This window comes from Heterodontus francisci, chromosome 5 (assembly GCF_036365525.1).
Source record: "Heterodontus francisci isolate sHetFra1 chromosome 5, sHetFra1.hap1, whole genome shotgun sequence".
NCBI classification, from domain to species: domain Eukaryota; kingdom Metazoa; phylum Chordata; class Chondrichthyes; order Heterodontiformes; family Heterodontidae; genus Heterodontus; species Heterodontus francisci.
The window spans coordinates 40,763,519-40,787,782 of record NC_090375.1 but is presented as its reverse complement, the minus strand read 5'-3'; positions in this window follow the sequence as shown (position 1 = coordinate 40,787,782).

The window sequence follows — 24,264 nt, the reverse complement described above, 5'->3', positions numbered from 1 at the left end:
GGTTTTTGCAACAATCAACGATAGATATATTGCACTATTGCAAATACTAGCTTTCAATACAAGATATTTATTAATCAGTTGAATTGAAATTCCATCAGCTGCTCTGAAAAAGCTTACTAGGGCAGAATAGGTTGATGATAGCCTTCCCACCTAGAGGCTCATTGAGGGCCTTAAATGGCCTAGTTATGGCCAATTAAGACCCTCTTCCCACCACCACTGGGATCTTACCAGTGGCAGGGTTGCCTCTGCCACGCCGGGAGGACGCCTTCTCAAGTGAGGCACCATTCCTGCGGGCATGAGGCACTCCCTCATTTGTGGGAAATCTGTGGCCCACAGAGGACCACCGCCAGGAACCACTTTATCGTCCGGGACTCCCCTCCCACTGAACTGCACAACCACTCGCTCCCCTCATCCTCTCATTGGGGCTTTCCTGACTGGCCCTGGCGACCCAGTCTTATTTACCTGAGGTCCAGGGTTCCAGGGCTGTGCCTGTGTCCAAGGATTCTGCAGTACCGGCATTGGCCATCGCTCTCAGTGGTGCAGCTGATCCTGCAGAGCTATTGGTCCTCTGATTGGCCGGCAGCTTTTGGAGACAGGATCTCCATCTTTAAAGGCTTGGGGATCCCAGCTTGTGAAACCTGGATGTAAAAGGCCCGGAGGATCGCTCTGGATTAGGACACAAAATGCGGAGGATCGCTCCAGGTCGGAACACGAAAATGCCAAGGCGGGACTACAGCCCCCTTCCCCCGCCCCCCCTCCCCCCACCCCAACCTTTTGACACTACACCAGGAGCCCTGTCTCCTACACAAAATCCAGCCTCTTGTATGCAGGAGTATTTTGTATCCTTTATTGTATCTTGTGCCCTTTATTGAGCCAGTTCTCAATTATTGCCACAACTTCATAATGTGGCAGAAACATCGATTGCCTTATATTATCTTAATGGATACCAGCTGGTTTGCTGTGTATTTCCAACGTTGTGTGTTTTTGTAAAGATCCTGAGTGAACTGCCACCGGATTGGGTTCCCTGCTGTTTGGATATGGCTAGCCTACCTCAAGGGCAGACTTTCAAATGACCTCTGTGATTAAAATCACCCTTTACAATAAACAATAAACCTTTTTTTTGACATAATGATACATAATTGAAATGGACAATAATACACTGCATACAATGGACCCAAGATTCTTCAGCTCATGATCCCGACAGTTGCACTGGGATCGTGATATTTGATGCCCCTAAATTCCAATCCTGCCTGAGTTAGTTTGCTCAGTGGGAGGGAGCAGCATTAGCATTAGACAGGTAGATGCAAGCACTACTTTGGGCATAAGGCTAGTCCTGGTTTACCTCCTTTCCATAGAAACTCGCCTTGGCAGGGAGGTTGGCGTGGTTTCCTCCCGACCCCACTGAGCCCAGCAAAATTTCTTTTGGCCTCCAGAGCAAGGGGTCTATCCGATTAAAAATGTTTTTTAAACCTTAAATCTTCAGAGATCCAGACCATTTGTCTGGCCTGGACATAACAGACTAACACTTCAGTGCAGTATTGAGGAAATGTTGCTTGAACGAGGTTTAAACCAAGGCCCAGTCTTTCTGTTCAGGTGACATAAAAGATCCCATGACACTATCTGAAGAGAAGTGAAATTCTTCTCGTGTCCTGGCCATTATTTATCATTCAACCAACATCACCAAAGTAGATGATTTTGTCATTATCTCATTGCTGCTTATGGGACCTTGCTATGCACACATTAGCTGCCACGTTTCGCAACATTATTACAGTGACTACACTTCAAATGTACTACATTGCCTGTAATGTGCTTTGGGACATCCTAAGGTGAAATAAATACAAGATCTCTATAAAAGCTTTTGTCCCATTGTCACCACTGCCATTTCTCCATTTCCCTTCACATTCTAATCAAGTCCAACTCCTGCAAGGTGATACTTCACAGCACATCATACCTCTTTCTCCTACCAAATTGTACAAGTCTTTATAAGCTCCATGCACATTGTGAATAATATGTTCCTGTAACAGGGCTCAGTCCATTAAGTAAATGTGAGGTCACATCAGACTGTTGGTATTATAAATTTTGCTGGGAGCACCCTTTTAAAGTAAAGGATGGATTTTTACTTTGCTGCAAGATAAAGAATTAGTGAATCCTTTAACCACAGTACAGCACGACTAAGGACTTGTGCAGCAAGTTATATTAGAGGGTGAAGAGTGCATCGATGCCTAAGGAAGAAAAGGCAACAGTGGCTTTTGATTATCTTGCCTGCCCTCTTCAGGTCAATGAATTTTTTCGTGCACTGTTCTGCAGTTTGGGGTTAGAGAGAGGAGGCATATAGTGCCACTGCCATCTTCCCTCAAATGGCTCATGAGATATTTTCTGAAGTTCCTCTCATGGCACCCTTTTCTGGATTTGCTGGATTTCATATATCAGTAACTGAAGGTTGAGTGAATTTGCTGCTTTCTTTAAATCTACTTCTTTCCCATGTCTAGCACCTTCTTTGGAGCCCTCTCCTTGCCCCTTGAATTGAAGATATCCTTTAAAAGCTTCATAGAATCTACAGATTTGCTTAATCAACGTTATGTAACTACAAAATTAAGGATATGTCAAATGAAGAGGAAAAACTGAAAAATGCTGGAAATCTGAAATCACCATCTGTTAATACTAACAGCCGTTCACTTCAAACTCACAGCAGGAGACCCAGTAATTACCTGCTGCTCTCCCAGCCAGCCTGCCTGTGCTGTTCAGTAATTATTGCCTTTTTGTGGCTGCACCTGAAACATCCCATGGCAGAAATCCAATGTTACATGGGACTTGTGCTCTCGCAATGCCCAATTGATATCTAAAAGAGCTCATCCTGCATTTTATGGTAGGGAGTTAGCAATGGGCATCAACATCAACAGTCCAAGTCCCAGCTTGGGAGCATACCTTTGGGGAAACTGCCCCATGGATTTTTAAGGGAAAAAGGCAAATCATCTGACTCCATTTCTTACCCTTTGCTATAGTGAAATGTATAATTCAGAGAAAAAATGTCAAAGTGCAAATATTGGAAATTTGAAACCAGAACAGAAAATAGAACATGGACTTTCAGAGCAAAAGGAGTTAATGTATCAGGTGGAACCTTTCCTCAGAAATTGTCATGAAGGAATTTGATAAATAATGACAAACAAAAACATTAATCTCACTCTTATAGGAAATAACTCAGAGACATTCTTGTATAAGTCGACTCCCTCTCAACAAAGGAGTTGGAAAAGGCAACATATCCAAAGCTGCCTAACTTAGTTTGAGAGCCTGGTTTCATGAGAGAATTCTGCTTATTTTATGTTGCCTGCAGCAGGACTATCATCTTGGGCTATGAACTATTAGTCTATTGTGATTACATCTACACTCATCAGAGCTTTAAGAGCAGGGTAGATATGTCATTCCTAGATTGCTGCACATTAAAATGATTCAGAGCATTGCAGTTTAATACCTATTTCACTTTATTCAGTATTGCAAAGCCTTACGCTTGGCCCAGAGCAACTGCTGCTCCACTAAACAAAAGTAGACAGGTGCCCAGGGATAGTTTTAATCTATTACCATGCAGGACCCCACCTGCCAAGAACGAGGCACATAATTTTGCCAGACGGATATTAAACTTAAAATTGTTGCTGGGAAGAAAAGAGGGCCTATCACAAGGAATTGCCAGGCCCCTCGCCAGAAAGACCATTTTTGCATACTAGCAGACAGTGTTGGAACAAAGGAACCAGCTCCCCCAATACACAGAAGATGTGGTCAGACCAGTTTGGTCACATGACTAACTGGCTGTTGGAGTTTTTTGAATTTGAACTTGCCACAGAGAATTCGAACTCAGAAAGCTCTTTGCTCCTGGACTGAGAACATCTCTCTTCTGTCTGCTCTCATCTCTTTCTCACAGAACTGAAGACCCATTGAAAACACATGGACCCCAAGAGAAAAGATTCTCCTACAGTGAACAAAGTTTAAGAAGAATACTGGGCCCCAACAAAACGCAAGAATTACCTACAAGCAAGAACTACCTACATAAAGTTACAGTGAGCTCGAAGCACAGTAACAAGAAACTCTTCTGATATTGCCTCAAACCTCGCCACTTGATCTTTTTTCTGCTCTTTTCTGTCTCTATTTGCATGAGTGTATCGCATATCCATGCTATTTTGGGGGCATGGTGTGTATCCATAGGCCTTAACTGAAATAGAGTTTAAGTTTAAATTTTAATAAATTTCACTTTTCTTCTTTAAACCTAAGAAGGCCTGTTTGTGCTCATTTCTTTGCTTTATAATTGGAAAGCAGTGAACAAGGGGGAGCTCAAAACACAGTGTGTTTAAAAATTAAATCCTGTTACAATAAGACCAGGTGAAGGCTGAAAGAGACCCGTAGACACCTTTCTCATCTGGTCGTAACACTATTTTAATCTTAAATTCAGTACAAGTACCGAAAAGAGAAGCACTAATTAAATTTCTCAAATTACCAGAAGCTATTCTTTCCAATTGCTTGGACCCACACTTAACTTTTGGTTGACAAGGATATTTCAGCAGTATAGGTAAGATTGGTTCTCAATATTATCTTGCTCTTTTTAATTGAACATCTACCTACTAAATGAATCCAGCTATTGTCTCATAATTTATGGAACATAATTGAACATGGGGAGGCTCTGGCATAGTGGTATTTACACTGGACTAGTAACCCAGAGACCAAGATTATTGATCTTGGCACAGGGGTTCGAATCTCATCACGGCAGGAAGTGGAATTTGAATTCAATTAATAAATCTGGAATTAAAGGCTTGTCAAATGATGGCCATGAAACCATTCTCGATTGTTGTAAAAACCCATCTGGTTCCCTAATGTCCTTCAGGGAAGGAAATTTGCCGTCCTTACCTGGTCAGGCCTACACCCCACAGAGATGTGATTGACTCTTAAATGCCCTCTCAACTGGCCTAGCAAGCCACTCAGTTGTATCTAACCGCTAATGAAGTCAATGAAGAATGAAACTGGACGGACCACCCGGCATCGACCTAGGCACTGGAAACGACAACAGCAAACCGAGCCCTGTTGACCCTGCAAAGTCCTCCTTACTGACATGTGGGGGCTTGTACCAAAGTTGGGAGAGCTGTTGCACCGACTAGTCAAGCAACAGCCTGACATAATCATACTCATGGAATGATACCTTACAGACAATTAGGGACTATTAGTATAACCTACCTGTAGAGGTAAAGGATGTTGGTACGGTTGTTCGTGAATACTTTATGTCTATTTTCACAAAAGAGAAGGATGATGCAGACATTGCAGTTATGGAGGAGGTGTGCAAAATATTAGATAAAATTAAGAGTGAGAAAGGAAGTATTCAGGGGTTTAACATCTTTGAAAGTGGATGAAATGTACCTTAGGCTGCTAAGGAAATCAAGAGAAGAAACAGCATCAACCATCATTTTCCAAACCTCTCTGACTACAGGTATGTGCCAGAGGACTGGTGGACAGATAACTTTGTACCCTTGTTTGAACAGGGAGAAAAGGATAGACCGAGTATTTACAGACTAATCAGCTGAACCTCAGTGGGAAAATTATTGGAAAAAATTCTGAGGGATGGGATAAATCTTCATTTAGGAAGACATGGATTCATCAAAAACAGTCAGCGTGGATTCGTTAAGGGAAGGTTGTGTCCAACTAAGATGATAACTTTTTTGAGGCGGTGGCAAGGAGGCTCGTTTAGGGTAGTGGATTTGATGTAGTCTATATAGATTTTAGCAAGGCTTTTGATAATATCCTACATGGCACACTGGTTACGAAATCGGATCCAAGGCAAAGTGACAAGTTAGATCCAAAAGTGGCTCAGAGGCAGCGCACAAAGGGTAATTGCCGATGGGTATTTTTGTGACTGGAAGGTTGTTTCCAGTGGGGTTCTGCAGGGTTCAGTAATAGGTTGCTTGCTTTTTGTGGTAAAGATCAATGATTTGGACTTGAATGTGTGGGGTATGATTAAGAAGTTTTCAAACGATACAAAAATTGACTGCATGGTTGATAATGAAGAAGATGTAGACTGCAGGAAGGTGGGCAGAACAAATAGAATTCTATCCACAGAAGGTGAGGAAATGTATTTGGGGAAGTCTAACAAGGCAAGGGAATACATAATAAATGGTAGGATACTGAGAAGTATAGATGAACAGAGGGATTTTGGATTGCATGTTCACAGAATCTTGACTGGAATGGTAGATAAGGTGGTCAAGAAGACATACGGGATACTTGCCTTTATTAGTTGAGGCACAGAATATAAGAGCTGGAAGTTTATGCTGGTACTGTATAAAATATTGCTTCAGCCACAGCTGGAGTACTCCATGTAGTGCTGGTCACCGCACTATGGGAAAGATGTGATTACAGTAGAGAGGGTACAAAGGAGATTTACAAGGATGTTGCCTTGAATTGGAGAATTTTAGTTATGAGAAAATATTGGATAGGCTAGGGTTGTTTTCTTTAGAGCAGAGGAGACTGAGGGGAGACCTAATTGAAGTGTATAAAATTTTGAGGGGTCCAGAGAGAGTGGATAGGAAGGCTCTATTCCCCTTGGTAAGGAGTCCATAACCAGGGTGCATAGATTTAGGGTAAGAGGTGAGAGGTTTAGAGTCATAGAGCCATTTACGGCACAGAGAGAGGCTATTCAGCCCATTGGGTCCCTGCCGGCTCTCCATGGAGCTATTCAGTCAATCCAACTTCCTCGCTTGAACCCCATAACCCTGCAAGTCTATTTTCTTCAAGTGGCCATCCAATTTCCTTTTGAAGTCATTGATTGTCACTGGTTCCACCACCTTGTGGGCAGCGAGTTCCAGCTCATTACCACTCACTACAGAAACAAGTTCTTCCTCATATACCCCCTGCATCTTTTGCCCAAAACTTTTAATCTGTGTCCCCTAGTTGTTGTACCATTAGTTTATTTATTTAGAGATACAGCATTGAAACAGGCCCTTCAACCTATGCTGACCATCAACCACCCATTTATACTAATCCGACATTAATCCCATTACCCTCTCACATCCTCACCTTCCCCAACCACCTACCTATACTCGGGGCAATTTATAATGGCGATCACAGGGAGAACTTGCAAACTCCACTCAGGCAGTACACAGAATCGAACCCAGGTCGCTGGAGCTGTGAGGCTGCAGTGCTAACCACTGTGCCACTGTGCCACCCCAAATTTAACAAGGAATCAGATAAAGGGCAAGGTAAGGTTGCAGCACCCTACTCTCACACCCACATTTCTGTCCTTGGTAACATCAATGCAAGCTTGAGGTACAGCACCTCATTTTCCGATTAAGCATGCTACAGCCTTCCGAGCTCATCATTAAGTTCAATAATTTCAGAGCATGACTGGCCTTTTTCATTATTTAATTTAATTTAATTTAATTTTTTAACCATGTGCCTGCCTTAAACTTAGTTTTTCATGTTTATACTTTCGGACAGAACTGTCTGTTATTCTGTCATAGAGATCAAAGAACAAAGAAAATTACAGCACAGGAACAGGCCCTTCGGCCCTCCAAGCCTACGCCGATCCAGATCCTCTATCTAAACCTGTCGCCTATTTTCTAAGGGTCTGTATCTCTTTACTTCCTGCCCATTCATGTATCTGTCTAGATACATCTTAAAAGACGCTATCGTGCCCGCGTCTACCACCTCCGCTGGCAATGCGTTCCAGGCACCCACCACCCTCTACGTAAAGAACTTTCCACGCATATCCCCCCTAAACTTTTCCCCTTTCACTTTGAACTCGTGTCCCCTTGTAATTGAATCCCCCACTCTGGGAAAAAGCTTCTTGCTATCCACCCTGTCTATACCTCTCATGATTTTGTACACCTCAATCAGGTCCCCCCTCAACCTCTGTCTTTGTAATGAAAATAATCCTAATCTACTCAACCTTTCTTCATAGCTAGCACCCTCCATACCAGGCAACATCCTGGTGAACCTCCTCTGCACCCTCTCCAAAGCATCCACATCCTTTTGGTAATGTGGCGACCAGAACTGCACGCAGTATTCCAAATGTGGCCGAACCAAAGTCCTATACAACTGTAACATGACCTGCCAACTCTTGTACTCAATACCCCATCCGGTGAAGGAAAGTATGCCGTATGCCTTCTTGACCACTCTATTGACCTGCGTTGCCACCTTCAGGGAACAATGGACCTGAACACCCAAATCTCTCTGTACATCAATTTTCCCCAGGACTTTTGCATTTACTGTATTGGGTCTTCCAAAATGCATCACCTCGCATTTGCCCTGATTGAACTCCATCTGCCATTTCTCTGCCCAACTCTCCAATCTATCTATATTCGGCTGTATTCTCTGACAGTCCCCTTCACTATCTGCTACTCCACCAATCTTAGTGTCGTCTGCAAACTTGCTAATCAGACCACCTATACTTTCCTCCAAAATTTCTGAGCATGACTGGCCTTTTAAAGTGTAGTCACTTCTGTAATATAGGAAAGATTATTCTTTGTAATTCTATGTAGATGGCAGTCAATTTGCACATTGTTCCACATACAGCAATGAAATAAATGTTTTAGTGATGTTGGTTGAAGGATAAGTGTTGGCCATGATAATAGAAGAACTTCCCTGCTCTTCTTTGAAACCACAGGAATGTTATTCCAAGCAAGACAAACAGTCAAGAATGAATAATGGACTGGCAGGATAGTTCAGCTTCTTAACACAGTGTATAGCTGAAGCATACAGACCAAGAAGGTCTTGGATATGATGCTCCAGTCTGTGCTGAGTTATCCCATCTCAACTGGAGAGGTGGCAAAGATGCTTCAATTAGGTTCAACTGCTGCAACATTAAGTTGAGGAAAATTGACCAGGATTCCTGCTTCTGATCATTCTCCAGAAATACCTAGACCCCTGCTCTGTGTGAGTGGTAAACAATTCATTCTGACCAACCGTGCAATTTCGACATTTAGTCTCCATGCAAGAAAACATTCCTAAACATATTTACAGATATGCATTGATATGTATTCCTTTATCCCTTTTTCTTTCATCCACCTATCCAATCTCATCTTGAATGTTGATAGAGCATCTGCCTCAATCACTACCGCTGAAAGTGAATTCCACAGCATTGAAACTCTGTAAAAGTATCAACCTCGCTCTCTATTCTAAATCTCTCACATTTAATCTTGCATTTTTTAAAATTCGTTCACAGTTTTGGTCACTGGCAAAGCAAGCATTTACTACCCATCTCTAATTGGCTTTAAGAAGGTGGTGGTGAGCCATCTCCTTGAATCGCTGCAGTCAGCATGGATTATAAATGTTCATACTACTTATGACACAACTAAGTAGCTTGCTATGGCCATTTCACAGGGCAGTTAAGATTCAACCACACTCTGGAGTCACATATAGGCTAGATCTGGTAAGAATGGTAGGTTTCCTTCCCTGAAGGACATTAGTGAGCCAGTTAGATTTTTATGACAATCCAGTAATTTCATTGTATTACTGATAGTAGTTTTTTTCCCCAGATTTATTGAAGTAACTGAATTTAAATTCCTCAGCTGCCATGGTACCATTTGAACACATGTCTCTGGATTATTAGTCTGGGCCTCTCAATTACAAGCCCAGGAAATAACCATTATGCTACTATACCTATAACATATCACAATTGTTAGATAGCCTTTTGGCACTCATTGTCTCGGCTTACATATGGATAGTCAATTGGTGAGGTAACTGACATCAATCAATGCCCGTGGAACTATACTCCTGCAGGAATCAACACCTTCCAGAGAAGGGATTGGGAGTGGGGGTGGGAGTGGTAGAGAGTATGAGTGTAAAAGGAAGGAGGAAAAAATATGAATAATGTAGAAATAATACAAAATATATGGGGATATCATTTAATTCATTGTTTGGGAGCAAGGAGAAACCTTGAAAAAACCTTTGCTTCGAAGATTAAATACATTGGGTAGAGAGTAGGCTAGTGCAGATTGTACCTGGCCCGTGAAAGGAATATGATTAATAGACTAAACTGAATTTTCTTCTTTCACACTTAAGTTAACCTATATAACTTAATTATCTAGAACACTGGCTATAACGCTCTCCCCAAGAGACTGTTGCCACTGATTTGAAAAACACTTTTGAGGGATCACTGATCAAACACATCCAGTATTCTCCCCTTTGCCAAAGTGAAGTTCTGAATCTCCCTGTATGCAGTAACGAAGTTCCAGCTACTGCACTGCAGATCATGGGTGATCATGTGACATTATTCTGCTTACAGCCTTTTCTTAAATTGGCTATTATTTCTCCTTCCTTGTCAATCAATATGTTTAAATCCTCCTTAATTTCTTTTAGTTAAACATTGTTTTTGGCCACTGCCATAGCCTCCTTACCTTTGCCTCTGATCCCAGGCACCATCTCAGGTTAACCAAGACTATTCATAACCAGCATTCTATTTGACCTTGAGACTCAAGTATTCATAAGAAATTGTAATTGTTCTTTGAAATTGGTCCTAGTAAAACAGGTGCAACAAGGTCCAATTTCTACCGTTATATCTGAAAGTAGAATTTTTTTTTTAAAATTGTCATTGCATTGCTATGATTTGCTGCTTTTGTGCTATTTACAGGTTAATTAGTTGATTAAGCTTTTCCAATGTTATTAAGCCTTCCTTCCTTCCTTCCTGTTTGTCTCTGCCTCCAATTAAGTAAGCCATTTTTGACATCAATGGGTGGGAAAGCATTGCTGAAGTATGGACAATAGAGCTGGGAACTTCCTCCAAGCTCATAGAGTCATAGAGTCATGCAGCACAGAAACAGGCCCTTTGGCCCATCGTGTCTGTGCCAGCCATCAAGCACCTACCTATTTTAATCCCATTTTCCAGCACTTGGCCCATAGCCTTGTATGCTCATAGCTGATGCTATAATGTTTACGTTATGTTACATTGTCCCATTAAGAAACTCAAACTTGACGTCTGCAAACCGCTGATTCCTGATTTACTTCTTCCACTCTTTTGTACTTGGAGGCTCTGAGTGCTTTGAGACTTGGCCCTTCATCTTGACTTCTCACAAACAAACCTTTGTGCTTCTCATATGGGCTGAATTTTATGGATTCCCTAGAGACAGAAATGGGGTGGGGTGGTGCTAATAAAATTGCATGGGAAGGGATGGGGACATCAAGTGTCATAAGATGCAGCTGGGGGTCCCCCAAAGGGCCGAGGCGGGGTTTCCCTAAATAGTTTCTAATCAGGATTGTGAATCGCTGCTCATGGTGCGTAAAGCCTTGCTAAGGCATATGCAAGTCAGAAAATGGCCAACTTTTTGGGAGGATTTCCTACTGAACTTACATAGTCTCAAAAATTACATGAATTGGCCCTGTGCCAGCTTTTATATTCATCCACTGAGAGCCACCATTGGTGCCAGATTTTCTTCTGTAAAATGGGCACATGAATAATCAACAGGCCTGGCCTGGGTGGGTTGCACCATAACACTTAGTTTCTTTTAGCATATAATGTTTCTGCAAACTGCCGTTGGGTGTTTTCCTTAAATAAAGGCCCATAGAAATGTAAGTTGTTGTTGTTGTTGTTGAAACTCAACACCATCCAGGACTGAGCAGTCGATTTGGTTGTTGCTCCTACCACTGGACTAAGGCTGCACCCTGCACTACTGGCACTGTTGGCCAGGGGCTGCAAGAAATACAGAATCAGTTACAAACTGCTGGGGTTGTTTGACCTGTAGTAACCTGGAGCTCAGACACAGGCCTGTGCTGGTAAAAAACAGTTTGAACTAATTACTTTATGAGACAAGACAAAGGATCGATCACAGGAACAGAGCCTTATTTGGACATGGTGTGATACTGGGGTCTTTGGGCCTGGGCCAATTAGGAGAAGATGTGAACGAGGTGAGCAGGCTTAAGCCAACTGGAAAGACACAGCTCAGATTTGGAGAGATAAGCAACAGGATAAGAATAGAGCTTTTTGGGCATACAGCCAGCGAAAACTCAGGAGATCAACAATCGTGGAAGTGGAAGACCCTGCGTGAGCAACGCGGCGACGAAGTAGAAGAGAGAGAGAACGGAATGCCTGGCCAGCGTTAACTCTACCTTTTTCGGGTATTACCCTTAAGTTTTCTGTGACTCGGTCAGGGAAAGGTCAGAGGAACCTAGTGGGTGCTTATGAATTCTAGCTAGCTTTGTTATTAACTGTATAACTCAGTTGGTGTTGCATGCTTTTGTCTAACTAAGTGTATAAGCCTTATTCTTACATTGTACAACAAAGTGAATAAAGTAAATTGATAGTTAAAGAAAGGACTGAGTTTCTTCCTCTTTGTACTAAGCCATTAACTGTAGCTGTGGATTAAGCTGGAGGGTAGCTCTCTTGTACCCTGATATCCCAAACACCCAGCCTGAGCCTGAATTAAGAGAACTTCAATCCCACGTGATGGCCAGGATCAAGTGGGTATAGAGAATAAAGGGGACAAGGGGGAGTTGACTCCGCGCCACGGTTTATAGCACACTGTGGCAGTATGTACAGTCTCAAGAATACACTGCAGCAACTCAGCAAGGTTACTTTGACAGCAACTTCCTGCCTATGACCTTTACGACTGTGAAGGATAAGAGCAACAATATCATGGGATAGCCATCAGCTCCATATTCTCCTCCAAGTTACACACCAGCTTGACTTGGACATATGTTGTCATTCTTTGACCATTTCTGGGTCAATATCATGAAATTTCTAATCAAATGTAGCCTCATCAACCACAAGGACTGCAGTAGTTCATTGCCACCACCTTCTGAGGGCAGCTAAGGATGGGTAATAAAAGCAATCTAGCCAGCATCGCCTATGTCCTGAGAGCAAATGATGTATAAAAACATTTGCTTCTTGCGTTAGTTTCTGTGCAGGGTTCCATCTTGTTTCTTAAGAATTTTTTTTTAAGCAGTGCTTTCCTCCCATTTCATTGGTTGCTGCAGCAATTGAATTTGCAGCAAATAAAGTTCTGAGCAGGGAGGGAGGGGGTGAACAGAAACCCAACTGAAGAAATTGAAGAGTTGAGTCTCTGTTACTGACTGAGAAGTTTTCAAAGCAACAGACTGGACAAGGTGATAGAGATATTTGTAAGTGAGTATGAGGCTTCTGAATTCACTGCATTGATCCAGGCCTAGACCCCTATGTGGGCACCACTTCTGACAGGAAATTAGCTGATATGCTTCTGTTTATACTATCCCCAAAGATGCCCTACCTCACTCAAGGCCAAGAACATGGGTCACCCAGCATGCATGCCCTCTGCCTGATCCTTACAAAGTCTCACACAAAGTCTTGGAAAGAGGCCTGGATCTAGCATACCTGGGTCTTATTCTACTCTATGGCCCTTCTGGCACACACCCACAGTCATGAGCTTGAAGGGCGAAGGAGTTTCAGTCCCTACACTCGATCTTCCCAATGTCTGATCTCCTGGCCTCAGCCCCCAAACTCTCCCACTCCTGGCTAAGCTCCTGGGTAAGGATGGGATAAATTGTGAAATTTTGATAGGTCCAGATTAGTTTCATCCAAAATTTCTACATTTGAATGACATGAAAACAGATAACAGTAGATGAATGTCAAATAAAAGAAAGAACAGGTTTTACTTGCAGCAAGAGCAGTTCCTCATAGCTGGTTTGTCTCCTAACCAGCACTATTTTAAACTGTTCTGTCCACAAAGTCTGGCTCCAAAATGAGTGCAATACTTATATTCAGACCTTGGGCTTTTCCCCAGGCTCCAAATTTCCTATCTTATTCCTGCAGCAACTTTGGCCTGCATGGGCCTTCCTTGTGCCTTGTAGAACACTCTCAAATTTCTAGCTCATGCCCACTTGACTCTGCTTCTTCTAACTTCAGGCCTATACATTAGCCTATCAAAACACAAAGTCCTGTTGGTATCAGCAACAGGGGATATCTGAAAATAAATGGTAACATAGAACATACATTTTATACAGCCCTCACACCAATGTTATCTGCAAAGACAAAAGCCTGGATATCTTTGAGGATATGTGCAGGATAATGCTCAGGCTATCCTACCCAAACAATATGTCTCAGTCCCTATTTTAGGAGAGTGTCCCCCGATTGCACCAGTGTGACTTTTATTCCATTTTCTCTGCCAGCCATTTTATAGCCCGTCTGAATATAATTGTAAATATGATCGCTGAAGTGCTTGAATTTTGAACTGTGTGATCTGTGACATAATTCTATCAGTTGGTGACACAGCTAATTGAACAAGTTTTGAGAGCTGATCTAATTATCCAGTTTAAATTCAACATAATAAAAATGCAAGTCAGCATTTTTAAAAAATCAGATCACATTCCAGTTGAGAAGAACTAATTAACACTTTGAGATATTATGAAATCTCCAAAATATGACCCATACCAGTGACCTACTTTGCTAAGGTTATTTTCATATGAATTTGTCATGAAAGTTAGAAAACTAAAGTTTTCTTTGCTCATTTAACTGATCTTGGAAGATTAAGCCCTTGTCGGAGTTGATTAACAACTTCCAATTGTAGCCAAATTAAAGCATCTCAGCTTCACAAGTTGCTTTTGAAATATTCTGTTAAAACACTCTCCTACAGTGTGAAGGTTTGAACATTGCCAATTTAAAATTTGTAATTCCATCACATGTTGATAACATTGGTGTATTTTCCTTAACTGTCTTGAATAACTTTACTGTCTAAATTTTATGAATAATTGGCATAACTAATAAACAAGTTATTTCTTCTTTCAGGTATAATTAAGACACAACCTTTTAAAAATCCTACCATAATGAATTACAGGTATTCTAACCGACTAACTTTCAAATCATTTAAAACATTTATACAAATATATTAAAAAGTCTTATATCCACAGGCCTTCTGTTTACAAAACTTTACCACCTGTTCTCACATTTTTGTCACATGTTTTTGTGACCTTTTTCCATTATAAATTCCTCAGTGGACATTTACAATGGAAACTGTATCTATAAACATGCCACATTGTAATTATACCCTCCCATCAGTGGTGCTTCTGTTAGCACTTTAGTGTTAAGCCTCCCAGCTGCTCAATGTGAATGATAGAAAAATGACTATGCTTCAATCAACTCTACATCTTTGCATCTGAAATTGTTGCAGGTTTTTCTATTTAACAATAAAAAATAATATAAAATCAAAGTACTATATAAAGGTAAAGAGATAATATATGGCTTTAAAATGGGGACTGAATTATGCCTTGACATCTTGGTGCAAGAATCCCTTGCTCTCTAACTTCACTTCTCATGAAGACTACATTTGATTTTGACCTGTGTGCAATGCCATAGAAGATTGATTAATATTTATGCTATTGGATTATCATAGTTGTTGTGCTGAACATTTGTCTTTTTAGTAAGTTCTTTTTCTTTGCAGCTTACACTCTTGTAAGTGATTTATCACCATGTTGTTTAAAACATCTTGAGTATAAACTTCATCATCATTTTCATCATCAATATTACTCTAAAATTGCAAGGCATGATACAAGCTGTCCCAGCTAGAGGAATTCCTGATGCTCCTGCTCATAGCCTTGTCATGACATGTAAGCCTAACTATGGCCCAATAATTTCTGTTACTATAGATTCCCCACAAAGCATAGGGCGGCACGGTGGCGCAGTGGTTAGCACCGCAGCCTCACAGCTCCAGTGACCCGGGTTCGATTCCGGGTCCTGCCTGTGTGGAGTTTGCAAGTTCTCCCTGTGTCTGCGTGGGTTTTCTCCGGGTGCTCCGGTTTCCTCCCACAAGCCAAAAGACTTGCAGATTGATAGGTAAATTGGCCATTATAAAAATTGTCACTAGTATAGGTAGGTGGTAGGGAAATATAGGGACAGGTGGGGATGTTTGGTAGGAATATGGGATTAGTCTAGGATTAGTATAAATGGGTGGTTGATGTTCGGCACAGACTTGGTGGGCCGAAGGGCCTGTTTCAGTGCTGTATCTCTAATCTAATCTAATCTAATCTAATCATACTATTGGGAAAATAAAGTATTTCAAAGAATTCTGCGTAAGAAAGTATGGAACAAGAGGAGACCGTTCAGATCATCAAACCAATTCCTTTCACAGACCAAATACAGCTTATTCCATCAACAATTATATCCCTTCCAATGACTTTCCAGAGAAAAGGTTTTGTGGGTATTGTAAAGCATCTCATCCTTGAAATAAAAACAAGAAATGCTGGAATCACTCAGCAGGTCTGGCAGCATCTGTGAAAAGAGAAGCAGAGTTAACGTTTTGGGTCAGTGACCCTTCTTCGGAACTGACAAATATTAGAAAAGTCACAGGTTATAAGCAAGTGAGTTGGGGGTGGGGCAAGAGATAACTCTTGCCCCACCCCAACTCACTTGCTTATAACCTGTGACTTTTCTAATATTTGTCAGTTCCGAAGAAGGGTCACTGACCCGAAACGTTAACTCTGCTTCTCTTTTCACAGATGCTGCCAGACCTGCTGAGTGATTCCAGCATTTCTTGTTTTTATTTCAGATTTCCAGCATCCGCAGTATTTTGCTTTTATCTCATCCTTGAAGTTCATTCAATCCAAGCTTCAGAAACCTATCAAAGCTAACATTATGCTCGCACCTTCTCAGTGTGGAGAAGCATTCAGATCAGATTGAAAGTGGATTTGTACACAAACCCACACTTGTACCAACGAGAAAATAATGCTAGGTACTTATTGATTTTTCATCCTTTATTCTCGAAGAAACTATTATGCGGCTAGAACTCATTCAGTGCCAAAATGCAAAGCTAGTGGTGATGGGCCTATGAACAAATAAAGACAGATTTCAAGCTCATAGTGTTGAAATTTGCTGTGTACTTATATGGTTTGAAGTACTAAATGTATTTAAAGGCTTCTTAAGGCAGCATTTTTAAGATTGCTGAAACAAATTGACCAGGTATTAGGGTTCCAGAAATTTGCGCTTATGGAGGCAGATGTAATGGTGGAATACATCTCCAGGTTCATATTTGATTCACTATCGTAAACCATCCTTCAAGCAACGTTATGAGACTGGCGTTGTCTTTATTTATTTCAACTGACATTTAACACTGACATTTTAGCATTTTTCCTTACTACTTTAATTAGCATTGATTTTCATATTATTGCTATATTCTTAAGACCACAATGTACATATTGTATAAGACTTAACTGGAGCAGCATTGTTTGTGACACATGTTAGTGTTTGACACTTAAGGTCGGAGTACTCATTTATCATTATTATCTCAGTAGAAGAGTCATGGGGCAAATTTTACAGACTCCCTGATGTTGGGGGTCGTGGCAGAAAATGCCTCCAGAAGAGGCTCGCCACTGGCCTCAACAGCGGGAAGGCCCGACACAATATTGCCGACGTACCCCTTAACCTGTGTGGAACCACTGGATACTGGAAAACCCTGTCCGGTATAACAGAAGCTGACTTTTCCTTATCCTGAGGTGTCAAAGGAATTTGACAGTATTCCTCCAACAAATCAGTCTCTTTAAGACACATGGTGTTGCCCACTCTGTCCATACAGTCTTCTAATTGAGAATTTGGGTAGGAGTCTGCCTTCTTTACCGCAATGACTTTTCTGGAGTCTACGCAACTTTGAGCCAACTCACGAGGTTTAGGCATCAAGACCATTTGTGAATTCCAGCTGTCCTGACTAGGTTCAGCTAAGCTGCCCTTCAGCATGTTTTTTTTAGATTAGAGATACAGCACTGAAACAGGCCCTTCGGCCCACCGAGTTTGTGCCGACCATCAACCACCCATTTATACTAATCCTATACTAATCCCATATTCCTACCAAACATCCCCATCTGTCCCTATATTTCCCTGCCACCTACCTCTCCTAGTGACAATTTATAATGGCCAATTTACCTACCAACCTGCAAGTCTTTTGGCTTGTGGGAGGAAACCGGAGCACCCGGAGAAAACCCACGCAGACACAGGGAGAACTTGCAAACTCCACACAGGCAGTGCCCAGAATCGAACCCGGGTCCCTGGAGCTGTGAGGCTGCAGTGCTAACCACTGCACCACTGTGCCGCCCCACTTTTGCTTCCACTTGGCCTTGTCTGTCTGGACCTAAGCGACAAGGATGTTGTTTTAAAGGAATGGACCCCCCCAATACCCACATCATGTGTGGCTAAGGTTGTATATCCCGGCTTATCTCTACAAACTCATTTAAACATTATGAAAAGCCTGGTTAGGTCTTCACGCTGTTTTACTTCTAAGTGCAAAAGCAACAGTCCCAATTACCTGACCTACTGTACTAGTTTATCCTCCTCCCTGTGATAATATTGCTTCAGCATGTTGATGTGGCACAACCGGTTATTCTTCATGCAATCAGTTGTGTCAGTCAAGTAATCTACCTTACCCACCGTTTTGATCACTCTATTTGGGACACTGAACTGTGCTTTTAATGGTTCTCCCTGTAATGGTAAGAACACTAATACTTCATCCCCTGGTTGAAAATCATAGGCTTTTGCATTCCCGTCTGACCATTTTTTCATATTGGCTTAGGATGCTTTAAGGTGTTCTTGAGTTACACTGCAAGCTTTTGTGAGCCTTTCCCAGAACACAGATACATAGGCCTGAATTTTACCTTCTGAAATTGGGTGAAGTTGGAGGCATCCGGGTGGTGAAATGGTGTCTGATGACATTGGGTTGGGTCCCTGGCATCATGACGCACAGATTCCATTTCACGACCCAGGAAGTCGGGCGAGATCGAGTTGCCGCTGGCCGCTCGACCACGAGCAAGTAAAAGGCAATTAAAGTCCTTGGAGACCCAATTGACTGCAAATTTACATGGGCCGTCTGATTTTATGGCTGTAAATCGGGACATTGAACGTGTCAGGGACCCAGCAAATTTAAAAGGGCGGAAGGCAGGCAATTGGTGAGGTGCTGCTTTAGGTGTTTATTAGGTGTGAGACTTTTTGTGTGTTATATAAATTGTAGACATTTGTAGCTTGTGCAGAGGGGTCCAACTGAGTCTGACTCACTGCAGCTCGGGACCCATCTGCTCCAAGTAAGTGAGTGGAAGGAAGGGGGTGTGTGTGCCTGTCCTAACAGCTGGAAGGTAAGAGATTTTGTCATTGAATCTGGTAACCAGTCCAACGATGGGAATTGTGCATTCTGGAGGCAACTCTTCAGATGAGGAGGACTATGTCCCAAGCAGGGACAGAAGGACAACTGGGCATGGGAACGTGCAACCAGCTGGTCAAGTGTCTCCTCGTTATGTGGGAGGGAGAGCAGGTGGCAGAGTCAGCTGAGAGCAAACAGGTCAGGAGACACGCCTACCCAATAGGCAGGGTATACTGCCAGCATCTGAGCTACCTGCAGCTGTCGGAACGCCAGTGCAGAAAAAGTCTGTGTCTGTCACGTGAGACTGTGACATCTGTTTGTGAGATGCTGGCAGTGGATGTAGCCTCAAACTGCCTCAGTGGCCATCCAATGCCAAATACTCTAAAGGTGACCACAGCTCTTAACTTTTATACATGTGGCTCCTTCCAAGCTTCAATGGCAGACCTGTGCTGAGTCTCCCAAGCAGCTCCACACCACTGCATAAAGGTTGTGACCAATGCATTGTTCAGACATGCTAACAATTTCATATCTTTCGAAATGGACAACACCAGCCAGGCTGAAAGATCAAGAGGAATCAGCGCAATAGTTGGGTTCCCAATGGTTCAGGGTGTGATAGACTGTACTCATGTGGCAATTGGATCACCAGCAGGTCATCCAGGGGCATTCATTAACCGAAAAGGCTTCCATTCATTGAACGTTCAGCATGTATGCGATCATTGGAAGAGAATCATGCAGGTTTGTGCACGGAACCCAGGGAGTTGGCACAATGCATTCATTCTCAGAAACTCTCAGGTGCCTGCTCCTTTCAGTCCCCCAGATAGACTGGAAGGTTGGATATTTGGCGACAGGGGTTATCCTCTGAAGACATGGCTGATGACACCTGTGAGAGCCCCAAGGGATCATGCTGAGGACCACTTCAATGAGAGCCATGCGGCTACCAGAGTGACAATTGAACAAATGATTGGCCTGTTAAAGTTGAGGGTTTATGTGTCTGGACCGCTCAGGAGGATCACTGCAGTACCCACCAGCACTGGCATCCAGGATTATTGTCATTTGCTGCACCTTGCCTAACCTAGCGATGGAAAGAGGAGATGCCATTGAGGAGGTTCAAGGTAATCGTAAGGCATTATCAGATGAAGATGGAGTTTCTGATGAGGACGATGGGCAGCACCCACATGATGAAAGGGGAGAGGAAACAGAATGTCCTCTGGAATTAAGTGCAAAAGAGACCCTGGATTCCCTAATAGGCAGGTGTTTTTCTTGAGAGGATCGCTCCATGCAAAGATTTCACATTGTGGCATGCACTGAGCCATTGTGGGATTGCGAGAGGGGAAAAACATGCACATCACAAGGCAGAGATTAAGAACAGCATCATGTCAGAATGAAGCCAACCCAAGTTTATGACATCGCATATATAACCTCTTGAGCCACGCAATGATATTTTGTGCAACCTCATGGATGACATATGCAAAGTTAAATTATCAAAGCACATATTTATTTACAATTATCTCATGTGCAATTCAAATAAATAATTGGAAGGTAACCCAGTGAACCAGATGTGATGTTACAATGATTTCATATTAAGTTCGCAAGTGCTCTTGCGTGTGGATGATCACCAGAGGTAGGTGGTTAATCAGCCTGCCGCCCTGCTCTTGATGATTTTGGTGGGTGTCCTCTGCCCGCTTGTGGCCGTGCAAGCTGCGGCATATCAGGGTGCTCATGAGAAATATCAGGAGCACCCTCTACCACCCTGGGAGCTTGCGGTGGACATGTCATTTGTGGAGGGAGCAAGGAGCTGCATGATGCATCTGGAGCTCCCCGAGAGGAACTCCCATGTGCTATCAGCTGCTGCCCCTGTGCCCTCCTGAGGCTCGGCTGGTCCCCAAAACTGACCTCAGAGGGATCAGCAGCCTTGATCTGCCACATGCGCATCTGAGTTTGCATTCTGATGGCCTGGCCCAGGGAGGCTACACTCCCCCTGTGATCATGGATGGCTTCCAGTACTGGTCCTTCCACTGCAGCCGCCAATCTCTCAACAGAGGATGCCAGATGGACAAATGTCTGAGAGTTTGCAGCTGTCATGCCCTGGATGGGCGTTTCCAGAGAATGAGATATAGCTCGCAGCATCTCTGGCAACTCTGCCAGTTGTCCATGCACCACATGCTGTACCTGCAACATCTCCCGCCAAATGGCTGTTCTTAGAGGCTCATCATCAGCTTGCAGCTCTGCACTGGCCTGGCCTCCCACACTCCTCCGAGTGTGTGAGGCATCGGCCGGTTTTGCCTCTGGTGGCTGGTCCGGCAACTGTGATTTGCTAACACCTGTCAGTGAAATCTTGTCCACGGAGACACAAATCCCAACCATGGTGGAAGTCTCTCTGCTGGTGCTTGGTGAGGTTCGAGGATGTGACAGTGCACCCTCTGAGGCGATCTCCTTATCCTTAGAGGTGGACTGGTGAACCACCGAGACCCCTCCTGGCCACTGATGTGTTTCACCTGCAGGGAAAATCTGATTGATCAGTTTGATCATTTAAAAAAAATTTTATTCATGGGATGTGGGCATTGCTGGCCAGGCCAGCATTTATTGCCCATCCCTAATGGATTAGCACTCCAGATTTAAGGGCATGTCCCTTATTGCATTTTGGTCACATTTGTGTGATTTTATTAGCACACTTCAGTTCAGGAGACAATCACCACTTCAACGGCCCCCCACCCCCCATCTCCTTACACCACATAATGGGTCACTCACTCAAAGGTCTGCCAACCTCACCATCTCCTCCCCTGCCAGCATCAAAGCATCCTCATCCATCCTGGTTAGGTATGCCTGATTGCCCTGGCCACCACCAGTCCCAGACCTCTCTCAGGCATGATGTGCCCTCTTTTCCTATTTAAACAAACACACCTACTTTAGACATATTATTTGGTATCTCACACACTCACCCGTTGGGTTTGTTGTTGCATTTCACTGCTACTGCAATGCAGTGCCTGATTTGAACACCTATGGATCACCATGCATCCCAGACTTGCCCATCTTGCATCCCAATACAATGCAGCAGGCAAGGATTGCTCATTGCTGGCTTGAACCTTGCATCGTTAGGACAGACTGACCCTTCTCTGACACATTCACCACGAGATTAATGAGGAGTACCCCTACCTGGGCAGAGCGAAGCAGGTCATTGACCCGCTTGCGGCACTGGAGCCATGTCCTCCGTATCACACTGCGGCTGCTGACCTCCTCGGCGACCTCCAGCCAGGCCCTCTTGGTCACTTGTGAGGGCCTTCTTCTGCCATCAGTGTTGAATAGAACATCACGCCTCGCCTCCACTGCCTGGAGGAGGACCTGCAGAGATTCCTCTGAGAATTCGGGGGGCTGTGCTGAAACTTCTTCCCTCCATCACTCTGGATATGTTCTGCAGCCTGTTCAAATGTTTTGTCCTTTCCTGCCCCTGGGCACTGCCAGTCTTCCTTAACTTCTTGAAATCACATCCACTTGTTCACCTCGAAACTTCCAGCAGTATCACTCAAAGCTCTTCATCCGATGTAATCCCCTATGCAGCTAGTCAATTTCAATGCTGTAAACCTTTTTAAAGGGTTTACAGAATCCATTCCCGGATTTTGCCCTGCCCCCAAAGCGAATACACCGCGGACCCGCTAATTGGCTTCCCCGCGCGTGATGCCAGGAGGCGGGAGGCGTGGAGCGGATTCAGGTTACTCGACAGCTACTGCCTCATCTGTCCCAGAGTCAACGAGAGCCGAAAAATTCCGGCCATAGTCAAGTATCGAAAATTCATTCTTTTGTTCCAAGAATCTGTCTTTTATAAGTTTTAGAGGGCCTCTTACTTCATGTCCATGTGTTGAAAGAACTGAAGCCTGTAGACTCATTCAGTGAGTCTCTGGTGGCAAATAAAAGAAAGTCTAGTCCTTCATCCCAGTCATGTGCTTATTCGCGATGTTATGTTCGAATCATTGTTTTGAGAGTTTGGTGAAATCTCTCTAAAGCTCCCTGTGACTGTGGGTGATATGCTGAAGGTTTCAACTGTCTAATCCCCAAATTGCCCATGACCTCTTGAAATATCCTCGACATGAAATTAGAACCTTGATCTGATTGAACTTCAAGTAGTAACCCATATCTTGTAAAGAACTGGGTTAACTATTCTACTACAATTCTAGCAGTAATTATCCTCAAAGGAATGGCCTCTGGATATCGAGTAGCCATATCCATGATAGTAAGCATGTATTGATGTTCCGCTTTTGTTTTTGGCAAGGGTCCTACACAGTCTACTAATACCCTGCTAAATAGTTCCTCAATCACTGGTATGGGAACTAGTGGTGCTGGTTTTATGGTAGGTTGTGATTTTCCCACCATTTGACAGGCATAGCATGTCCTACAAAATTGTCTCACATCCTTTGTAAAACATGGCCAGTAATAATGTTGGGTTATGCATGATTTTGTCTTCCAAATTCCCCTATGTTCTGCAAAAGGACTGTCATGTGCTCACCTTAATAATCCTTGGCGATATTTAGGTGGTACCACTATCTGTTCAACAAATGTCCAGTCTTCATCGGCAGGTCTATGAGGCAGTCTTCAGTTTCTCCTCAAAACCCCGTTTACCATATAATAGCCTTCCAGAGCTCCTTTTGCCTCAGCTTCCCTCAGAGCCATCTGTGCCATTTGGTATATCTCTGGATCAGCTTGCTGTGCTGCAATAATAGACAATCTGTTAAACATCTCATTTGGATTATCTAAATCCCAAATAAGGTTTCAGATACTTGGCTCTCTATTTATGGTGCCCCTTTTACCTCCAGCAATGGATCCTGTTCAACCATTGCTCTGGTGACTACACACTCAACAAATATTCCCGGAACTTGTTCCTGGAGTTGCTCCGTTTCCTTAATTTCACTTGGTTTTTCTGTAATTCTGTAATTTCTGTAATTTTCTGTAATTTCTGTATTATAGAAGAAACTGATACTGTTGATCCAGCCAAATCATCTCCTAGGAGTAGATCAATTCCCTCTACTGGCAAACTGTGGACAACTCCGACAGTTACTATCCTAGATATGAAGTCACTCTCTAGGCGTACTTTATACAAAGGTACGGGTATACACACCCTGCCAATTCCATTTACTAAAACTTTAGCATTCAAGGTGTTCTCTAGTAGAAAGGTGTAGTCTATAGGCCACCAACTAGGGGAAATGATGAAGAGGAACAAATTTGCAAG